The 22,965-nt window shown below is 53.4% G+C and overlaps 2 protein-coding genes across 7 annotated transcripts in view; one reads left to right on the forward strand and one right to left on the reverse strand.

Moving 5' to 3' along the window:
- The window catches only part of Cbfa2t3 (CBFA2/RUNX1 partner transcriptional co-repressor 3), a 52,869-nt gene that overhangs the window by 6,506 nt on the left and 23,398 nt on the right, over nt 1–22,965 (forward strand). The gene's annotated exons all lie outside the window — the stretch shown is intronic.
- Trappc2l (trafficking protein particle complex subunit 2L) overlaps nt 6,619–22,965 on the reverse strand; it is a 56,090-nt gene continuing 39,743 nt past the window's right edge. Inside the window, exons 6-8 of one of the 2 annotated variants that reach the window (XR_008215754.1) lie at nt 9,273–10,822; nt 9,013–9,149; nt 6,619–8,092 (exon numbers count right to left, since the gene is read on the reverse strand). The gene's annotated coding sequence lies outside the window, so the exon portion shown is untranslated. Of the gene's footprint in view, nt 8,093–9,012; nt 9,150–9,272; nt 22,796–22,965 lie in introns of both variants that reach the window. The other variant, XR_008215753.1, reaches the window with a different exon arrangement.

A 22,965-nucleotide genomic window follows, 5' to 3' on the forward strand; every position in this document is an offset into this window, starting at 1 on the left:
GACTTGTGCTACTCTGGGCATCAGGCAGGTCCTGGGGAGTGGACTTTATAGGTCTGTGTTCAGTGGCTTTCAAAGGATAAACCGAAGAGAAAAGTCACCTGCCTGGTGGCCAGGGCTGGCTGTGTGGTTGGTTACCTGGTCCTCCCTGCCAGGGACTGGTGGGATAAGGAGTGCCACCCAAGGTCCCCTGCTGGCTTCGGGATGCCTGACCAGTGCCTGTAGGGGGTTGTTTGAACAGCAGCAGTTCTGCCTGCAAGCTGTCATCGTGTTTGATTCCACAAACAGCCACTGGGCTCCTCAGCACCTGCTCTGTGACCAGATGGTCTAAACCCAGTTCTGTCCCCAGCCTCTCTGCTTCTGCCCTTGCTCCCAAGTCCATCCTGTGTGAGCAGCCAGAGGAGTCCCTGCTAATGCCCGTTGTATGTAGCCCTCAGGAAGGAAATTGAGCCACAGATTGTAAGACCACACAACCCTCATCCCCACTGGCCACTCGCTTTGTTCTGCCTCTGGGATCTTTGCACTGCCTGCTTCCCTCTGCCTGTGATACTCTCCCCCTCCCCGGATGTACACGGCTCCCACCTTCCCGTCTTTGCCCGAACGTTGCCTCTTGGATGACACCTGCCCGTCCTCACCTCCTCTGCTCCATTTGCTCAGTGGTAGAACTCGCCCTACACTGTGCTGTCTTCTGTTTCCAAGTATCAGGACCAGCCAGCTGCCCTGCTATCTCCAAGGGGCAGGTTTTGTCTGTCCCAAGCCTCCTCCTTTGGAGGGGGAAGGTGTTCTGCAACAGGTCTGTGTCTAGCTGCTACAGGGCTCCGAGCTGTGGGGCTGAGGGAGGCATCACTTGCTGAATCCTCTGTTTGTTCCCTCTCTCTCTGTACCCCACCCCTGCCTACAGGGTGGCAGGGTCTTGGGGGTCTCAGGCCCACCAGCCCAGGAGGCAGCTTGAAGTTAGCCTAGATGTTCTTTGAACTGTTGACCTCCCAGGCAGACATTTCCTGAGGGACCACACCAGGTGATTGTAGCCCCTCTAGGTACAGGAGAGGAACCGACAGGGAGGGCAGCAGCTCACTGAGGACCCCAGAATTCACCCCTTTGCATAGATAGGACAGATGCTCCCCACAAGATGGCTGTTTTGCTGTACTCACAGGTTCTGGGGCAGGATGGGGACAGGGCCCATGGGAACAGCATCCCTGCCCATGTCTTGTCCCCTGGGCATTTCATGTCCTGGCCACCAGGGCTCCCAGTAGCGACCTGAGTAGTGGGAGGTCAGCGCTGCGGTCACAGCTTTTCCTAAGCTGACCTTGGAGTCCTGACGTGCTTTCAATGTGGCCTTGGGTGGAGGCCTGAGCAGCTGTGCTGCCTGCTGGAAGCGGGGGGCGGGGGGGGCGGGGGGAGGATTAAAGTCAAGCTGACCTCTGGGCACATACAGGGTCAGGACAGGCTGGACCTTGGGCACCCCAGTAGTGTCTACACCCTGTGTGGATGATGCCAGGCCTGAGGAGGAAGTGGTATGGTGGAGGAGGCAGATGGTCTGTTCCCCACTTGCTTCTCAGTCTCCCCCAGAGGCCAATCCATCTTGTAGTCACTGTCCTGTCCACCCCACCCTGGAGCAGCTGAGATCCATCTCTGGCTGGTATGCCCCCTGTAGCCAAGGTTGCTGTCTCCCTGGCTACCTGGCTCTGACCCTTACAGGACAGGGAGGCTGGTGGGGAAGAGCAGATGCCCCACCTCCCAAGGCCCAGCCCCTCTTCCAGCTCCTGGACAGAGGGCAGAATCCCAGTACCAAAATCCCCTGGGGGACACAGTGAGCCAATTATTTTTTACTTCTCACCAAATCTGGAAGCAGTAGCCCTCCCAATGTGCAGAGTTGCGGGAGTTCAGTGCTCCCTGTATAACCATCCATGCAGTAGGGATGGGTGGGCTGCACGTGGGAACCCTAGCCTGGCTGCGCAGTAGCTCCAAATGTTGCAGGGCTGCCCTTGGCTCCCCTCATCTGAGACTTTGGCCTGGAGCTGCACCCACAGGCTCACAGATGGGCAAGGGCTCTACAGATGGGTGGACAGCCTGCACTCACGCCAAAGTTCTGAGACTGTCCTCAGTTGAAACAAAATGCAGTAGGTAGGGACTGTTCCTTTGACAGTGACTGGCACCTGCTACAGGCTAGTGTGGTCCAGAACCTAGCAAATGCTTGCCCTGTGTCTGAGAGGGACAGTGAGTGGAGGAGATAAGTAATGGAGTCTCAACCTGGACCATGGGAGCTCCCTGGCTGGCTCTGGCCTCTTGGTAAAGGGACTGTGCTGAAAACCTGCAGGGGGGACAGAGCCAATAACCATTCCACAAAGCTTTTTGTGGTTGTGCAAAGGCCCTGAGGCGGGAGCGTGCCTGACACACGAGGGGAACAGCAAGGACACTTAGGATGCAGAAGCCACCCAGGGTGAACAATGAGGGAGAGTTGAGAAGTGCTTGGGAGGCTATCCTGTGGTGCTGTGGGGACCTGGCCTCAGCAGGCATAAATCACCGGACATGAAAAAGCAAGGGGTGTCTTATGCCAACCCTCTTGGCACTGAAGCACCCAAGGACCTGATATAGTGATCCCACTTTGCCCCCAACCCAATATATATATGGTATTGATATATTTTACAGATGGGGAAACTGAGGTTTATGAGTCCCTATCCTCAAACCTCAAGCCAGCAGCCAGTTTGTCCCTAATGAAGATTCCTACCAACTGGTCTCCCTGCAGGTCACATGCTTGGTGTGGTGGGTGCTCATCACACTCTTGAGATAAAGGGCTGGGGACAGCCACAGGTCATCAGTCTGACATAACACATGATACACACACTCCCCAACGCTTGGCCTGGTGACTGCCACCAATCAGAGGGACACCAGTATTGGGGAGGTCAGAGTAGGATGCTGGGACCCTCAGGCACCCCAAAGGTAGTGGCAGACTGCAGTTTGTTGTGCTGGACTTAGGGAGAGGACCTGAGGCCTTGGGCTGTACCTCAGTGGCGAGCATTCTCCTGGTATGTGTAAGACCCTGGGCTCCACCCCAGTGCAAAAATGATGTCAGAGGAGCTTGTCAACAGCTATTAAACACCAGAGCCACCCTGTCCTGTGTAGCAGTGGCACCCTGAGCCCCAGGAGACACAGATGCATTGCCTGTCACTGGTTGTTCTAAGTTCCTTCTCTTGCTGGAATAAAGCACCCTGGCCAAAAGCAGGGTTTATTCATCTTAACAATTCCAAGTCATAGTTCATCACAGAGGGTAGAAACTCAGGGTAGAAACTAAAGAGAGGCTTGCTTGCTATTCCACATAGTATAAACCTCCAAGGACTGCAGCCAAAGAAGTACAGCAGGAACAATGGAGAATGCTGCTTGCTAGCTGGCTTGCAGGCTGGCTTATATACAACCAGCTTTCTTGCGTAGTTCAGGGCCACCTGCCGAGGGAATGGTGCCTTCCACGGTGGGGGTGGACCTGCCTACCTCAATTAACAATCAGGACAGTGCCCCGCAGACATGCCCATGAGCCAGTCTGATCTATGCAATTCTTCAGTTGAGACTTTTCCTGTCAGATGACTCTAGGTTGTGTCGAGTTTGGCAGTTAAAGCTAACCATAATACCTGAATATCATAGGATGGAGCTCCCTGACCTCTCAGTGTGGTGTCGCTTCTTTCTCTGATGGGAAACAGTCCATCTCCAGCATGGAGGTCATGGCCCTTAACCCTCCAGTAAGCAGGAAAGAAGTAGGCAAAGTGAGATCCTGCTGAAGGACACACAGACATACACACACAGACACACACAGACACAGACACAGACACACACACACATACACACACACACACACACACACACACACACACACACACACACACACTGGCCTCTTACAAGGGTGGGCTACAGAGGACAGACCTCCCCCCCATACTAGCTGCTTATGCTACCTCCTTCTCTGCTTAGAAAAGTGCCCTGGCAGGTTCCCATGCATGTTGGAGTTCCTAGCTGTTTTACACACCTATGGATTCCTAGAATCTCAATGGCATGACCTCAGGCAGCTCCATACCCTCTGTGAGACTCTGTTGTCCTCGCTGTTAATGGAAGCAATCCCAGAGCTGAGCACCTGGGGAGCACCTCTTCCCAGGAAAATTCCCCAAGGGATCCACCCCCACATCTCAAGGTCCCCTGAGACCATTTGGTGGGATGAGTCAAAATACCCATAAGGTTCCTGCTGGAAAGGGAAGCAGCTTAGCCAGCCCCTCAGCTCCCCCAGAGCAGCTGCACCAGCATCAACACCAACACCAGCCCATCTGCCTGCCTGGAACCTTCCCAGGGCTAGGAGAGATTGACTAGGATAGGGAGGAAAGTTTCCACCCACTGTGGACCATCCTCTTGTCCTAAAGCTGGGAAGGGAGGAGTAGAACTGGGCTGTGCAACTCCACGGTCACTCTGTGTCCACCATGATGTGGTATAGAGCTGAGATGGTATGGATACCCCCTGCCTTAGACATGGCCCACACACAAGGCTTGCAAATGTGCCTTTCTCCACATAGTCCCAGGACCTTTGCTTTATCTGTGTGGATCACTGTGTGCTCCCCAGATCCAGGGCTTGGTAGGTGAGCCTGAGCATGAGTCCTTTACTATATGGTGGCTTATGCTTATAATCCCAGCACCCAAGAGGCTGAAACAGGAGGAATGATAGGAATTCAAAGCTAACTTGACCTAAATGCTGGGTTTCAGACCAGCCTGAGCTACTGAATGAGACCCTCTCTCAGAAAGCAAAAATTTGACATCAATATGGTGATGCACACCTGAAATCCCAGCACCTAAGAGGCTGAGACCCTGGAGGTTGAGGCCAACCTGAGCTACAGAGTGAGTTCCAGGCTAGGCTTGGACCTTGAGACCTTGTCTCAAATGAACAGGCAAATAAACAGAGAAAAGCTGACCCATGTGTGGACTCCTCTGCCTCCCAAGTGTGTCCTAGTTCCCAGAACAGAACTGGATAATGGGCTGGGTTAGGATTCCTTCCTTTGGTTGTCCTGGGAGAGTGTCCTCAAAGAATGTCCATGGTGGACTTTAGGGAACCCAGTATCCATGCTCTAACACAGGACCTCATGTCAGGGCTCTTTCCCACCCGATAGCCACTGCAGGTTGTGCTGAGATCAGAAGTGACATGCTTAGCCATGTCCAGAAGATGCAGCCTCCACTTCCTGTGATGCATGGAGTGAGAACAAGCCTCTGCTCCTCCTCAGCGTGGCTACAGTTTCAGCTTCTGTGTAGGCTATGTGCTTTATTTGCTCAGACCAATCGGAGTTCAGACCCTCACACCAACGGGTTGGTGTTTGCAGGAAGTGTGGGTTACAGACGCTCCAGAAGGCACTCCAGCTGCAGCTGCTGTGTGATCCTGCAGCAGGAGGCTGGCCTGGACCCCTGCAACTGGGAACTCAGCAGGCACTGCCTAGGAGAGGCTGGCCTGGAGCAAGGGCAGAAAGGCCTGTATGTCCATGCTTCAGGCACTCCCGTTTTCCAGTAAGAATACCAAGGAAACACCATCCCCCCCAACTCCACAAAGTAGACACTGACTTCATCTCTAAAGCTGTGCCCTCCCTCACCTTCCTGCTCTGTGGCCCATCTCAAGCCTCCAGTCTTGCCAAGTAGGGAGGGTGTGGGAAATTCGGTGGGCCCTGTGTTGGAGCCAGGCATCCATGTAATGAGAGCCTGTGTGGAGTAGGTTGGCCCTCTTTGCTGTGTGTACAGGCAGTCTCATCCTCCCTGGGCTTCTGTTGCCCTGCCTATGAAATGGAGATTGGAAAAACCCTTTCCTTTCCTATCCTTATCATCTACCAAGCACAGGCTGGGAGGGTTAGATAAGCTGACTTCTTGCCTGGGGCACAAGCTGTGCTGCCAGAATGTGGTCTCCCCTCCGACACTGACCAGTCCTGGGAATTTGACCTTGGACGGGTCTCTGTACTTGGCAGCCCAGCTTGGAGGTCATGATGGCTAGCAGTGATGCTCCCCAGAGGAGGCAGGCAAAGCTTCCTCCTTCCTTGAAAGCAAGCAAACGGATGGTGATGAGGTTGGAGAGGGAGAAGGACCAGATGAGTAGTGGAGCAGTGGGCACCCATCTTAGGTGTAGTGGAGTGTCTTCAAAGTGTGAGGGCCAAGACACCCAGCACCCATGTGCTCAGTACACGGTGCTGGTGTGCATCCCTCCCAGAGGACTCCCTGACCCCAGCAGTAGCACAAAGCATGACTGGCTAGGTGAGACCCTGTGCTCCTGCTCTCCAGCCTTTACCTTCCCATGGGATCTGGGAAGCTGTGTGTGGACAGCACTCTGTCCCTGATGTCCTGGTATCAACGGGACCTGACAGCAGAGTCCCAGGGCAACAGACCCCCCACCCAAGAGACTCTGAGAAAAGGCGCCTGCTTGGCAGCTTTGGATCAGGAAATCCCGGCTGGCAGGATGCCACCACCTCCCTGCCACCCTGATCCGTCACCAGCCAGACATATTTCGGATCCTTGCCAGGCAAGGGGGAGGGGTGCCGGGGGAGGGATGCACCCAGCCCCCCTGCTCCATGCCATCCTTGCTGCTGCCTGTGTGTAATTAACAGAGTAATTAAAAACAGGATGAGTTAATTGGTATTCATTTATGTGGCAGATGTTTTTAATTGAGGCAGGAAACAATTTACCTGTTTACATAAACAATGGCAAAGGCAGGCTTGTAAAACACATTTTAAAAAAATTTTTCCTCCCCCTGCCTAAAAAGAAGAATCGAAACCACTGGGTCTCCCCTGTGCAGCCCTGGCCTCACAGTAAGTGTGGGAGTCCTGCAGTGGGAGGGCGGGCGGCTCTGGCCTGCCAGGAGGAAACATCTGTTTGCCGGTTGCTTCCAGCGAAGGCTGTTTCCTTAAATTCTGAGAAAGGATGTGTTGTTCCTAGGTTGTGGGAGCCTGCTTGGGGTGACAGCTGTCCAGGCCACTGTGGTCATCGGGAGGCCTGGCAAAGCGAGGTCCAGACGGATCTAGCTAACCCTCTGGGCTTGCACTGTTAGTGACACTGTCGTACACGAGTCTGTGTAGTGGGCTGCCATGCTTCTCGTGTGGTGACTGAAATTTAGAGTGAAATAAAAAGTTTAAATTCAGTTCCCCTTTCATAGCCACCTGTCAAATGCTCTCGGGCACTGGAATGTACATTCCTCCATCACAAGGACTTGGAGCACGAGGACTCAGTGACACCGCTGGGGAGGGCACAGAGAGCTGGCACATGAGAAAACCTGCACTCCAGAAGTTGCCCAATTCCAGTGACACAGATTAAGTACTTACTGTATGTCTGGCCTGCTTTTCACTTTGTGACATGTTAATTACTCTAATTCTATATGGTGTTCCCGTGGTAATTCTCAAAAGGGCTAGGATGATCCCATTGCAGTGCAGGGCTGGGTTCTGAGCTCCATGGCTACACTGGAAAACACCTTGGCTTTGTTGGGTGGAGAAATGCCTATGTTAGAGCAGTTGACTTGGAGACACTTGGTTTAGGGAGTTTGGTTGATTTTGTTTTGTTTGAGACAAGTTCTCACTATGTAGTCCTAGCTACCCTGGAACTCACTCTGTAGACCAGGCTGGCCTCAAACGCATGAAGATCTACCTGCCTCTGCCTCCTGGTGCTGGGATTAAAGGCTGCACCACCACAAACTGCTTTGGTTTTCTTTTCTTTTCTTTTTCTTTTTCTTTTTTAAGAGTATACATGGGCCGGGCAGCGGTGGCGCACGCCTTTAATCCTAATACTCGGGAGGCAATGCCAGGAGGATCTCTGTGAGTTCAAGGCCAGCCTGGGCTACAGAGCGAGATCCAGGACAGGCACCAAAACTACACAGAGAAACTTTGTCTTGAAAAACCAAAAATCAAAAAAAAAAAGAGTATACATGACTGAAATTGCACTTAGCTACTTAGCTAGAAATACCAGAAACACCCCAGGAGGGCGCAGGAACTGTTTGCTGAGCAGAGATTGGTGGAATGAACTGGGATGCTGTCCTTGTATCAAAATACGAACCCTGGAGTCACGTGCCCAGCTTACTCACATCTGCTTGCTTCCTCGTGCTTCTTCACCTGTAAAGCAGATAAGTGACAAGACTCAGAGGCAGTGTCTGAGGTGACACATTTACCCTAGCCGGAGCAGGCAGCAAATCCTCAAAATGGTCTTTTCACAGATGTCAAGGGCAGAGAGGCCCTGAAGCTCCCAAGGCGCCCTGGTGGAGAATCTGGGCTTTTGGAGACCTTCAGTTGGGATTTTGCAGATCTTTGGGGGACAGTTCTTAGGGCAGGGTAGAGGATAGAATGTTCTGGAATCCATCAGGCATGAAGGCTTTAATCAGAGAAAGTGCCCCAGAGCTCTAGCTTGGGGTGGCAGAGGGTGTGGTCCTCCCTCCCTGGGTCACCTTGACTCCAGGCTTCATAGCCTAAGGCTTACCTGGAAAGCCAGCCACAGCTCTTATGTGTTGTTTGCTTGTTGGGGATGTAGGGTCATGCCTGTGGAAGTCAGAAGACAGTGTATGGGAGTCAAGCCTCTCCTCCTACTAGTTCTGGAGTTGGAACTCAGAACATAAGACATGGGCGCAGAGTGTTTTTATCTACTGGGACATCTCACCAGCCCACAGCCATAGATTTTTTTAGGTCATCCAGAGGACAGCACAGTGGACAACAGCCGGGGGGGGGGGGCAGTCTGGGCCGATAGCTGAGTGGCCTCAGAAGAATGCCAAACTTTCAGAGTACATGACTAGGGCCTGCCCAAGGCTATAAGCCCTGACCTCAGCAGTAGTGTCCTGACAAGCCCCCAGCAAAGGCCTAGACCCACATGGCTTCCCTGGAGTCTTCTGACAGCCTGTGGCCTTCCTCTGCAAGGCAGAAGAATCACGAGTTCCCTTTGATGTGGGCTCAGACCCAGGTCTTAGGCCTGGGCCTTGCTGGGCCTTCTCGGGGCAGCCCTGTGCCTTAGTTATGGAAGAACAGAATGATCCAGAGGCTCTCACCTTGGCAAGATAGGAGAGAGAAAGCCATAGGCCTGTCCCTTCCAGACTCTGAGGAGCTGCTGGGCTTCCCACAGTGGGCATCAGGTTGGTACCATATGGGGCTGACTCTGCACCATCCACAGCAGCTTACAGGACACCTGTGCACCAGAGGAAACAAGGCAGAGAAGCCCTAGAAGTGAGATACCCTGTCCACCCTCCTCTGCCCACCCCACCCTCCCAGGGCATTTGTTACTTATCCTGAGACCAGGTGCATCACATACCTCCTCGGTTGAGGGCGGAAGCCTGAGGTCTCCCTCTGTGGTCTCTAAAGCCCTGTCTTCCATGTGTATAACCTGTCCATCATGGTATCACTGGAGTGAGTAAGGAAGAGCATTCTCCATGGGACCCTCATGAACGACCACTGGTCCCTGGTTATTGTTTAGCATCCAGGTGAGCAGTGTTGTGATTGTAACTTTGCAGCATGCCTCCGCGGGTTCGAGGTGGTGTGAGAACCCTGGGAATCTGCCGGACCCAGGGCTCCTTGCTCTGCTAGCACAGGGAAGTCCTGCTGCCGGCTTGTGTTTCAGACTCTTTGCTAGCCTTTTCTCAGGGCTCAGGTACTGCCCTGCCCTGGGCTGTCACAGGGCTGGGTGTCACCACTGAAGTCAGGTGGGACCAATTCACACCTCAGCGATGGCAAGGGAGTTCCTGAGGTTTGTCAGCTCCCTGTTTGGTTTTCCTTTAAAGGATCTGCTGTCATGTTTCTGGTTTGCCGTTGGTCAGTTGTGGCTTTGTTGTTGTTTATTTCTTCGTTTTGAATTTCTGGCAGTTGAACTCAGAGCCTTGTACATGCTTGTACTCTACTACTGAGCCTTAGCTACTTATTTATTTGAGACAAGCCTTGACTGTGTAGCTCTGACTGGCTTGAAATGCGCTGGGTAAACTAGGCAGGCTGTGAACTCACAGAGATCTTCCTGCCTCTGCCGTCTGAGGGCTGGGATTAGAGGTGTGTAGCACCACACCTGGCCTGTTTGTTTGTTTTTTAATATTATTCTGTGTGTGTGTGTGTGTGTGTGTGTGTGTGTGTGTGTGTGTGTGTGTGTGTGTATGAGAGAGAGAGAGAGAGAGACACACACACACACACACACACACACACACACACACACACACACACACACGTGTGAGTGCCGTATGCGTATAGGTGCCCGAAGAAGCCAGAAGGGAATGTCAGGTCCTCGGAGGTGGCTGTGAACTGTCCGAGATGGTGCTCTTTCCTCTGAGCCGTCTAGTCTCTCCAGCCTCCCGGCTCTCTTTTTTTTTTTCTTTTAACTTTCTGTTTTGAGACAAGGTCTCACTAAGTTGCCCAGGCTGGTTTTGAGCTTGCATTCCTTCAGCCCAGATGTCCCAGGTGACTGGGGTTGCAAGACTGCGCCGACAGGCCCCACTTCCAGTGCTGTACTTGTTTAGTGATTTAAAAATGTGTATTTCATTTTTAAGATTTATGATGTTTAATTATGTAGAGGAGGGGGTGTGAATGTGATTACAGGCACCTGCAAAGGACAGAGACGTCTGAGCCTCCTGGAACTGGACTTATGGGCTGTTCTGAGCCACTTGACATGGGTGGGAATCAAACTCGGGTCCCCTGCAAGAGAAGTGTGTTCCCTTAAGCCGTCTTCCATCTGAGCCATCGTTCAGCCCGTTTAGTGACTCTTGTGGTGACTTGTAGTTCTCTGTTGTCACTGTCTCCCCGCGGCCTCGAGCCCAGCAGAGCTCATTCCTCCTCTACCGCCCAGAGGTGACCCAGGCTTGGCACTGCTGATGACGCTGTGAACTGTAACAGTAAGTCAAGGACTATTTAATACAGATCAAGGACAGCCGGGAGGCAGAGAGAAGGAGGTGCCCTTCTCACCTGTACTTTTCAGAAGCGGCCTCTCCCTCCTTGCAGAAACATCACACGTACACATGAGGTCACCTTGTGACTAGGTGTTGTACCTTCTCCCTAGGTCACATACCCTTCACTAGAGAAGATGTACATGTACACACCAGCCCCCACAACCAGGGCAGGCATGCTCATACACACACACACACACACACACACACACACACACACACACACACACACACACAGAAGCACCATGTATGCACAGATGCATTCATACACTCACACTCGTGAGTGTGCATGCACGCGTGCTACAGTGTGCATGTAGACGTAAGAGAGCAATCTCAGGTGTCAGCAGTCCTAAGCTTCCTTCCACTTTGCTTGAGCCTGGGTCTCTCTTCTGACAGGACATCATCAGGCTAGCCATCCACAAGCTTCTGAGGTTATCTTGCCCCCACCTCCCATCCTACCATAGGAACACCAAGATGGAAGACACGTGTTACCACTTCTAGATCTGAACTCAGATTTTCATGCTTGTACATCAAGGACCTGACTCAGTGAGCCATCTCTCCTGCTCCACATTTTTCTTGACTGATGGCTTTTTGCATGTCCCCCTGCTGAACGACTTGGTCCTGGTCTCTTTGAGGGACATGGTGAGGCACACTCCCTAAGTACCCAATGACACCCTAGCCAGGGGGCTGTCTCTGCCAGTGAGGCAGGTGTGAAGTACCCAGGTAGTCATAACCCAACCTCCGTTATCATTGCCATTTGTATCTAATAAACTGTGCCAGGCTGCAATGGTGACTTCTTGGTGTCACGGAGGGGAGGGTTCAGATCCATCCATGCCCCTTTGCATGCCAGGACCCACGCAGAGTTGAGGGGTCCCTTCCCCGTGTCCTTCTCTTAGCCTGGCAGCCTCCCCTGGCAGTGGGCAGCCCAGATGGTGGAGCACCTCCCCCACGGCTCTCTGGGAGTTGTTGGCTGCGCAGCCCCAGCAGCTGGGAGAGGAATGTGTTTCCTTTGCAAGCCGGCCGCAGGGTGAGTGGGCCTGGACATCTGGATCCCATTTGCAGCCCGGAGGACAGCATGGAAGGCTTTGATTCCAGTGTTCCCCACCCTCCCTGACTTTAACTCTGTTTGGCCCAGGGTGCTGTGAGAACTGAGCATGCCCGGGTTCTGGGTGCTCTCATAGGCTGGGCCAAGGGCTCTGGCATCTTCTTTGGAAGATTCTGACCTCGGATTCTTGTTCTGGAAGCGTTACATCACGGCCTCCTGCCCAGGAGTGTCACCCCATGTTGCCTGTGCTCCATTTTCTCCACATGTTTTTGTCTGCAATGGAGGTGCACACTGTCATCTGGATGAGTTTTCCCTCGTGGCCCACTTCGCTGTATCAGTGAATGGCACTTGTGGCGTGTTTGGAAGTAAAGAACTTGGGGTATAGCCACACAGAGAAAAACACAGTCTAAAGACAACTCACTGTACCCACATATACACAGACATTACCTGATGGGTCCCTCCTGTCCTGGGAAAGTACCTTCCTGACTTTGAACACCATACTAGGCTGTTGACACACTCCATACACAGGGCCCTTCAGGGTGTGTTCTTGGGAGCCTGACTTCTTCGCTCAGCTGTGTTTCTGAGATGGAGCCAATGCCATGCTTTGTTGTATGTCCCTTTCTCATTGTGGTGAAGTTTTCTGGTTTTCTGCTGTGTGGATATATCACAATTTTTTTTTCAAGACAGGGTTTCTCTGTGTAGTCCTGACTGTCCTGGAACTAGCTCTGTAGACCAGGCGGGCCTCAAACACACAGAGATCTGCCTGCCTCTGCCTCCCAAGTGCTGGGATTAAAGGCGTGTGTCACCACCACCACCACCACCACCACCACCATGTTAAGATTGGCAGATGCTGATCCGTGGGTTTCCAATGTAAATAAATGTCCCAGTCAGTGATAGGTGTGTAACAAACTACCCCAGACTGAGTGCTATGGAGCCACCACTGACCTCCAGCAGGGGGCACCTCAGGTGAGCTCCATAGACAGCTCATCTGCCCTCAGCTGCTAGTGTGGGAATTTTCTCCTGGGGAAAATGAGCCATAGAATCTGTTGGGCTTATTTACAGAGTCTGCGTGAGGGTTGCAGGCAGAGGCATAGCTGTACCAAAACAGCTGCAGTGGAATGTCTGCCTCCGGCATGGATGAGAACTCCCTGCAGCTACATAGATCAAAGGCCCTTTCCCTAGTGTTCCCCAGCCTATGTACTCTAGCACCCATCCTACCCTGGGGTGCAATTAGGGCAGGACGGCATACAGATGGCTGGGAGGAGTGACTAGAACATCAGATGAGGGGCCATGACCCCCCCACCCCTTCCTTCTCTGAGGAAATGTCAGTAGTCCCCAGGACTCTGGCAAATCAGGCACAGCTGATCTGCTGAAGATGGCGGCTATTTTGCCCAGAGGGTAGTACAACAGCAGGCCTTGCCCTCGGCTCTATGGTTGGCCTGGCAAGGGCTGCAGCTCTGTTGAGTGCGAGGCATTCTGGTGACTGTGTCCGCTGGAACAGCTCCATCCATGTGTGTGTCATGCCCCCAAGTGGCCTGAGCCTGTTCACACACAGTCCCATTAGGGAGCAGGTGGGGCTGGCGACAGGTGACACCAAGCTGTATTGTCTCACATCTCTTTCACTACATCCTATTGGCCACAGCAGGTCTGGGGCTAGCCCTGTTCAAAGGACAGCTAGTGGACTCACCTCTCCAGAATGAGCTGGGGTGGGGTTGGGAGGAGGATGGGGATGTGTAAGGTGGGGCTGATATAGCAGCCACCTTGCAGGAGAATCTGCAGTGACCAGTTCTGGCACACGTTGAGCTCCAGACAGAGGACCAATTCAGTGTCTCAGTCGTCATGAGGAGGGATTCTGTTCCCTACTTCAAGCATGAGAGGGGCTGCTTGCTAAGCTTACCCAGTGGAGAGACAGGTTCCCCAGTCAGCTGAGCCAGTGAGCTGGTGCGGGGCAGCAGAGGAAGCGGGGTGTGTGGGGGTGGGGTGGGGGGTGCATTGTAGTAAGCCAGTCACTCAGTGTCAGGCCGTATGCTGGGCTCTGCCCGGGGATGGGAGAGGACCGGCATCCATGATAGTTTGTATACTAAGAGGTGCTCTGGAGAAAGTGAAGCATATGGTAAGGGAGGAAGTGTAGTGATGGGGCGGGCTGTGGGCCCACTCTGACCAATGAGGAGACAGCTGGAGTGATGGGGCGGGCTGTGGGCCCACTCTGACCAATGAGGAGACAGCTGGAGTGATGGGGCGGGCTGTGGGCCCACTCTGACCAATGAGGAGATAGCTGGAGGGGGTGTCCTGCATGTAAAGGTGGCAGAGGAAGGATGTGGTATGATGTGGAGTGACCAGAGCAGGTGATATCATAGCTCTGTGCCTCAGTTTCCCCATATGTAAATGGAGTCCTGACACCCACAGGTTTATCATGTGAAATGGGGGAGGGTGTCATTCCAAAGCCCAGGTTAGCACAGTGGCTCTCTGCAAAGGGGAGCCAGCCTGACAGGGCAGGTTGCATATGCATGCTGAGAACAGCCTTCCTCTGTGACCCCCACTCTGCCCTCATGGGCCCACATGTAGAACCATGTGTCTTACTCACATGTCTTAGGTACTTATTCTAGATGCTTCTCCTCTTTTTCTTCTGTTCCAGTGGTGACTGCACCCAGGGCCTTGCACATTCTAGGCAAGGGCTCTTCCACTGAGCTGCCTCCCGGGTCATTTCTGTACCTCTTGCTCTGGAGACAGGGGCTTGTTGCTAAGTTGCCCAAGCCGGCCTAAAACTTGCAACCCTCCCCATTTTGTAGCAAGAAAACTGAAGCTCAGTGTAGGAAGAGAAAAGGCCAGCAATGTTCCCAGCATAAGCTGGAACTGGAGCTGCCCATTCCCTGTCTGCTTCTTGTCCTCCAGGACTCTAAAGATAAGGAAGAGACCCAGACCCAGCCTCCCACTGCAGGAACCATAGAAGACTCAGTCCATGAAACTCTTTTGCATTTGCTGTCTCAACTAGTCCCACCCCAAAACGTGCTCCCATTTTGGTGGTGGGCACTAAGGTTCAGTCATTTAGGAAATCCCCTAGTTTTCACAGCTGGAGTAGGAACCAGGTCTTTTGCCTTCCAGCCCTCCGCTGTTGCCATGGCAACCTTATGCCTTTCATTGTCACCATGGACCGGGGATCATGGGGTTCTTGGGTCCTTCTTGAGGTGACCCAGTGCTGGACTGCAGGAAGAGCAGTGGCAGGCAGAGTTCAGACCAGAGACATGTCCCTGACTGAGACCTCCGAGAAGAAGGCAGGGCCACGCAGGACCAACCCTGCTTGATTCAGGTCCTGTCACCACTGGGGCAGGAGTGCTGCCTGGCCAATGGAGCATAGAGCAGGAAACACTAATCCCTGTATTTTTGTATTATTACTTATTCATGGCGGTGGAGACTGATGGAGACCAGATGTGGGAAGCCACTAGAGCAGACACCTGGGACTCATTAGGGCTGCATCCCACCCACTTCCCAAGTTCCCTGCCTGAGGGATCAAAGCTGAGTGCCTCTGATCCTAGCCTTGGACAGGACAGGATGGAGCTCCACCCCCAGGTCAGAGTACCCCCCTAGACATGGAATCACCCAAAGGAAGCCCTCAACTCTTTGCTGTGTCTTGGGCCTGAGAGTCCATATGTAACCCAGCCCTTTGCTGGAGAAAGCAGTCCTTTGCTGGAGGTCAGGGCCCAAGTTCCCTCTGTGTGTACCACAGGGGAGCTCCAGAAGAGGGCCATGTCCCCTGGAAGTTCGTCCTGGGTTGAAAATATGGCAGTCTTACATGAGCCCTCTAGTGACTCCAGATGCTGTAGCTAGGCCTCGATGTCCAGGACAGGAGCCAGCACTAAGACTGGGCCCTGGCAGAGGATGGGGGATGGGAAGGACAGGCTAATGCCTGCTACATCAGTGGCCTCAAAGGACTTGTACATGCCCCTCATGGCTATTTATCCCCCCCTACACAGCTGCCCCCCATGGCTGTGCTGCCCATCAACCAACCCCTCTCATTTTAAAGGGCCCATCTGAATGGTAGGCAGCTGGAAAACCCTCAGGACCAGGATAGCTGGGACATATCCATGATGCATACGCTGTGGCTCTGAGCATTCAAGGAAGGCAACCCTGTCAACATGGAGCTGCGGTTCTCTAGTGGCCCCCTTTTGTCCCCAGCCTGTGCTCAGAGGTGGTCACAGGGATCTCCACATCTCCCATCACATCGCCATGATGGTCCTACGAGGCTCCTGAAGTGAATCTTTGCTGTGTGGCTTCACTCTCTGTCACTTTCACACATATCTGGACTCACTATTCACTGCTTTGCTTGTGTGTGCAAAGGACGAGAGATGTTGGAGGCAGAGGCAGGTGGATCTCTGAGTTCAAGGCCAGCCTGGCCTACAGAGTGAGTCCCAAGATGGCCAGGGCTACACAGAGAAACCCTGTCTCAGGTGATGGGTGGCGGGGAGGGAGGATGAGAGATGTCTGAGTTTGTTGTTTAGCTTGTGAGGGTATCAGGTTATTTGTGATTAAACGGGGCTGTTGGTCCCCAGGGTTGAAAGACATTTTATTTTTTATTACGTTTATTTATGTAGTGTATGTGTGTGGGGACACATTCCAGGATATGTGTGTGGAGGTCAGAGGACAACTTATCCACCATGTGGGTTCTGGGATTCAGTCGAACTCAGGTTGTCAGGTCTGGTGGCAAGCACCTCTACCCACTGAGCCATCTTGCCAGCCTTGCAAAGCCATTTAAAATGGAGATCTCTAAATGGATGGATGGGTGAATGAGTCAATGGATGATAGATAGATGGGTGGATAGTGTATGTGTGATGTGTGCATGGATTAATGGATGGGTGCTGGGTAGGTAAATGAGGGGTGAATGGATGGAAAAGTGGATGGGTGGATAGTGGGGATGGATGGGTGGATGGATGATGTATGGGTGGATGATGGACAGATGGGTGATGGTGGGTGGATGGATGGATGGATGGATGGATGATGGATGTAAACTCTGCCAGAGACACTCCAGTAGTCTATGTGGAAGCATCCAAATGCTGAAGCATTCCAAAGAGCCTCACAGTCTGCGGCCTCTGACAGTCATGTGAACCCCCCACCTCTCAGTTTTCCCATCTTTCCCATGGGAATGGTGTTGCCCAACTTCCAGGAACCTCTGGGGAGCAGATTCATTAAAACAAAACAAGACCGCAGTGTGACAAAGCTATGAAGGATGAGGTTGACAATGAAAGGCTGGAGAAGGTAGCATTTCCACAGAGGGACACTAGCCAGTGCAAAGGCCCTGGGGCAGGAGCATCTGAGGCTAGAGAGTGAGACTGGACAGTGAGGGCAGAGGGGACAGTCAGTTTTAAGTGGCAGGCAGGGAACATGTCCTGGAAGGTTAGCCGACCCTGCTGAATATGAGGAAATCCAGTCATGTGGGTTTACCTTGGCCTTGGTGGCATAGTGTTGGACCACTGCCCAGCCAAATGTAGAGGCTGGAATCCAGAGATAAAGGCTCTGTGCTCCTTACCCACTGTGTGGCATTGCAGTGACCTCAAGTGATCTTGAGTATTGGGACAGTCTGACCAGGTTATGAGGATGCAGTGGGGTGATCTCAGCTTCACAAGGCCACTTCTTTTTGCCCATTTCACGTTTCCTACAGAATGATATAGTTTCTCTCTGTCTCGGTCTCTCTCTTTCTCTCTGTTTGTGGGTATGGATGGGTGTAGGGAAGGGGTTCGCATGCACATGCTTGTGGAGGCCAAAGGACAGCCTTGAGTGTTATATCAGGTACCTTTCGCCCTTTTTGTTGTTGTTGAAACAGGGTCTTCATTGGCCTGAAACTTGCTGAGTAGACTATTCTGGCTGGCCAGCAAGCCCCAGAAACCCTGTCTTCTACCTCCTCAGTGCTGGAGTTACAAGAACATGCCTCCATGCCCAGTTTTTCACATGGGTGCTGGGGATTGAACTCTGATCCTATGTTTGAGCCCCAGCACCAACTTATCCATATCCTCAGCCCTAGAACACAGTAGTTTCATGACGGAAGGAGAAAATAGCCATTGCTAGCACACATCTCTCATCCGATGACGTGCCATACACCTTTGATTTCCACTGTGGTCCCCAAATTACAGATGTGGAAACAGAGTGCCCTCCTGGGTCAGTGTCCTGAGTCTGAGCCCATCCTCTCCAAGTGCCCTTTGTTCTGCTTTGATTGAGGACTTGTTGCTTTGGGGGACACTGGGTCCCCCCAGTATGTGAGGGGTTGGCTGCCCTTGCAGAGGAGATGCCTAGACCTGGGGGCCTTGGTACCTTTCAGGCCTCTCCCTGACATCCATGTGCCTTTGAGCCTCTACCTGCCTGTGGTCAGCCCAGAAAGAGAGAGGCAGCCTGGCCCCTTCAGCGGCCCTGTCCAGTCTCCACATGTGAGTGTGTTCCAAGACTCCATTGAGAAGGAACCTCACATTTGACCTCCTGGAGTGGAGGCCCATCTCCCTACCTTGCCATGGCTCAGTTTCCTTGTCTGCTGACCTCATGGATTTATGGTGGGTACAGCAGGAGATGAAGAACACAGAGCACTCAGGTCAGGGCCAGAGTCTCAGGCCTGACTTTGTGATCACACTGTTACCTCCAAGACCTGTTGATACACAGAGACCTAGGTCACTGCAGAGGTCAGTCTGGCTATGCTGGGCAAACCAGGCTCTGAATTTTCTAGGGATATAAAGGTCTGAAGTGACCCAGCCAGAAAGAGGGGCAGCTCCATGCTGGGCCTAGGCCAGTTCCCAGCTAGGAGGGCGGGCTGGGAATCACAGCCGATGGGGACAGTGATGGATGGAGTGGCCTGTTCCGGCACATTCCGTGTTCTTTCCCACAGGCTCCGCCTGGCCTTAGAGAGCTGCTTCCTCTGGGGATACTCAGCAGCATTCAGCTGGGAACTGGGTAATGTTGTAGAGGACACAGGGGCTCCCCTGGGCCCACAAGCAGCCGTGGGGCCTGGGAATTTTCTGGAGGGTGGGAACAGGGAAGTGGCAGAGACTGGGATGGGATAGGGGGAGGGAGCCAGGCCTCCCTCACTCTCTTTCTTCCCAGAGATCATCCTAGACTCTACCAGCTTCCGACACTATGGGATAGTGTATGGGTGCCGCTGCCTCGGAGTTCCCTAATCGTTCAAGTCCCTCAGGAGATCTCCAAACCTCTGCCAGGCCCTATATGCAGTTTCTAGGATTCAGGATAGGGAGCCCATAAACTCTTTTCTGGGGAAGACTGGAAGGAAGATACTATCAGCCCTGAAAAAAACAAAGAAAGAAAGAAAAGAAAAGGAAGAAAAAATAGCGTGGAACACTGGACATGCTTTAGAGACCTTTAAGGCTGGCCAGGATCACCTGAGACCAGCAGGGCCACGCTATCCAGATCCAGCTTTATTGCCGGCATCTTGGCTGGGCATCCAGGACAAGTCACCAGACCACTCTGCCTTGGTTTCCCCACCTGTAAGGTGGGGTAGGATTGTATGCATGAGGACGGCTGAGGCTTTCAGAAAGCAGACATTCCTTACTACACAGAAGAAAGCTGCTTGTTGGGCTGCATGATGCCATGGGCCCCTTACCTCATTTCCTTGGGATGAGGGAGGTGGGCACTCCCACAGCATCCCCTACCCACCTGCCACAGCACAAGAACTACAGTGTGGTCCTAAGTTGAACAGCACACAGGAGACATAGTGCAGCACTATCAAGCTGGTGACAGAATTTCCACAGCGACCACTCCAGATTGGATGACCACACAACCCTGTGTCTCTTTCTGCTCATGTGCAAGTTGACCCTAGGAGCTTGGGCATGTATCTGGCTCCCTTGGCCTCTCCATGCTTCTTCCAAATGGTTCCCACTGTGACTGTAGGCAGCCACCATGCCGGTTGCCTGTACTAAAGAGTTCACAGCAATGACTTGGCCTGGAGCTGATGCACAGTTCCAATCCTGGCTGCCCCACCTACCAGCCAGGAACCTTGGTGGGAGCCTGGAGGGGCTCTGAAGTGAGTAGATGTCCCCTGGAACGCATAGTCAACAGCGCTGCCCCCAGGACAGCTCATGCAGCCCAGATTTCAGGGTTGTCTATGAATGACATTTTTACTCCCACCTGCTCACCTCGCAACAAGGCAAGTCCAACCAAGCAGGCAAAAGAACCTCTGTCCAGCTGCCTGGAAACACAGCTCAGAACCTTGGGACACAGGCCTGGGCAGTTGGGTATAGAAAGGACGGTGTGGCTTGGGACTGACGGACAAGATCCAAATCTGTACCGCACAGCTAAGTGGCACTGAAGAAATCACTCCTTGGGTCTCAGTTTCCCCTTTATGAGATGGTGCTGGAACAGTACCTCTAGGAGACTATGAAGGCTGAAGATCCAGCAGGAATGTGGCTGAGGCCGTGGGGTTGACCCTATGGTAGGACAATATGAAAAGGAACAGCTCAAGCAGCCCAGATTTCAGGGTTGTCGGGACCTCTCCAGGACCTGCTCTGGAGGGACCAGCACTTCCACTAACACTTGTAGCCTTGCTGGGAAGCAGGAACTGCCTCTCAGTGGCTTCCCAGAACAGCCAGTGGTGGAGCCTCCTACCTGGCCAGTCCCTGCCCAAGCTGTTTATGGTATGTGCCTGGAGGGTCCTGAAGTGGGAAGATACAGCCTGGGAAGGACAAGTCTACCAGCCTAGTTCCTGCCATTGGCATTTCTGAGCCTGCAGGGTTCCAGACGGCCTTCCCAGCCACTACAGTGAGGGGAGAAAAATTAAGGAAAATTAACTGCTGGGTCTAGAGATGCATCTCCGCTAGTAGAGCACTTCTGTAGCCTGCACAAAGCCCTGGGTTCCGTCCCCAGCACCCATAAACTGGACATGGTGACACATACTTGTAATCTCAGCATTCAGAAGTGGAGGCAGAAGCATCAGAAGTTCAAGGCCATCTTTGGCCATACAGTAAATCTCTAAATAAACAGCTGTGGTACGGGTTCTGTGAATGACATTCCCCACCTCCTTCGATACCACCACACAGACACACCTCAGGGGAGTGGACAGTTTACATGCTTTGAAGGTGAGATGGTGGCTCAGGCCCCTGGGGATAGCCTCTCTCAGCAGTCAGCCCCTCCCCCCTGGCCTAGACCAACTATCAGCTGGCCCCTGGGCGCTGCCCTCCACGCTCCCTAGACCCTTTTCCTGAGGCTCCTGGCAAGGTACCCCAGAGAAAGACTTCCTCATGGGGGCTGCCACAGTGATCTCTACCCTGGGAGACTGCAATCCCATGAGGAAACCTTGCAGACGGGTCAACCAGGGAGCAAAGTGTCTGCAATGGGGTGACAGTCCAGAGGAACTGCCAGGAGGGGGTGAGCTGGAGAGGGAAACAAGGTTCCCAGGGCATGCTGGGAGGTGGATACCCTTCCTGGAGGGAAGGCAGGGAAGGGTAAAGGCAGAGCAGCGGCTCCAGATCTGGGAGGCTGCAGACCAGTTGGAAGCAAGAGACTGGGTGACTCTAAGTCCCCACACTCACTGGCTTTAGACTCCAGTATCCATGTGTGATTTGGGGCAGGTCACGGCACCTCTGCGTACCTGGTCCTCTCTTTGAAATGGGCTTTGAGTGGAATCGGGACCATAAGGTTTCTATGAGGACAAATGAGATCCAGGAAGTGCTGGGAACAGAGTCTGCATGCAAGGAGCATTTGAGGCTCTGAGGCAGATAGATGACCTCTGGCCTCTATGATTCCGGTCCTATTAAAAAGAAAGAAAATTAAGTGTCTGCGGGTCACTAGGCACCAGCAGGGTGCCTTGGATATCATGGTCGTGCAAGTGGTGGCCACTGCAACGTGGTACCGTGGCCCGTGGCACCAGTGTGTCCACCAGTGGTCCAGCACTGAACAAGTATGCTGAGAGGTAACAGCTAGTGCCTAGCCCAGCTGCCTGTGCTGCCTTCATTCAGTTGGCTCTACTTCGTTTGGTACTTGAAGCTCAGGTGAAGCCACTTCTCCTCTGTGAAAGGCTTCAGAGACACAGAGTGTCCCTAGTGTCCTGGGCCTGTGACCAGAGCCAGCCTGGCACTTGAGACATTTGGCCCTGGCGGTACCATCCGAAGCAGCCCTATCTGCCCGAGGGCCCAAGGGCAGACTGGACAGGTGAAGGGCTGCTGAGGACGGACTGCTCCATGCCGAAGCAGCCAGCCACGGTTGCCTTCTTTGGTGGTTGTCACCGGAGACTGGCCATCAGCCCCGCAGCCAGGCCTGGTGTTGATAGGTCCCCACAGCTGCAGCCACACGTGTGCCCAGCCATCAGCCTTTGGACAGTTCAGGGAGGGGAGGGGCCGAGCGCCGGCAGCAGGGGGGCCAGAGGCCACAGCTGGGGGACAGCAGGTGCCGCAGCCTGGGTGGCTGCTGTGTGCCATCTGCTCCTTCTGCCCCTCCTCATGGGTCCAGGAAGATGGGGGCTTCTTGCCTCTTCCTTGCAGACCCAGACACAAGCCATCATGGGCCACTGGGCTTGTCTAAAGTGTCTCTAGGCTTCTCTCCCTTCTGCAGCCAGGAAGGGGGTTAGGTGAGGGCTTCACTGTTTCTGGTCTGCCACCTGGTCAATGTCATTTACTGATCACCCCCCACAGAGGCTGGGCCACCTATGTGTCTGCCAATGATGGGACCCTGAAATGGGGTGCAGGATGGGAAGGGCTGAGGGGTGAGGCCCATAGTTGCCATGATGATGGCCTAGAGACAGGGGGTTCCGAACTGTGTGACTCAGTCTCCTCACTCTTCGTCCCCCTGCCCGTGGAAGATCTGTGGGCCGGCAGGCAGTCACTGGGGCAGAGAGGTCTGCCTTCTGCTCATAGCGGGCAGGAGTCTCCCCTCGCTGGCTCTGGAGAGCTGGCCACATGACAAAGAAGCAACTTACAGAGGTCCACCTGTCCTGTCTGACCACACGTTAAGATGAAAGGGAAGCCCCAGGACTCACTGTCCCCTGCAAAGAATGGCCCAAGCAAGGCTGCCCCTTGGGCTTTGCTTCATGGTCCTGTTCTGGAGCCTTTGGATACCCC

This window comes from Peromyscus californicus, unplaced genomic scaffold (genome assembly GCF_007827085.1).
Source record: "Peromyscus californicus insignis strain IS unplaced genomic scaffold, ASM782708v3 Scaffold_8__1_contigs__length_139910024, whole genome shotgun sequence".
Taxonomy (NCBI): domain Eukaryota; kingdom Metazoa; phylum Chordata; class Mammalia; order Rodentia; family Cricetidae; genus Peromyscus; species Peromyscus californicus.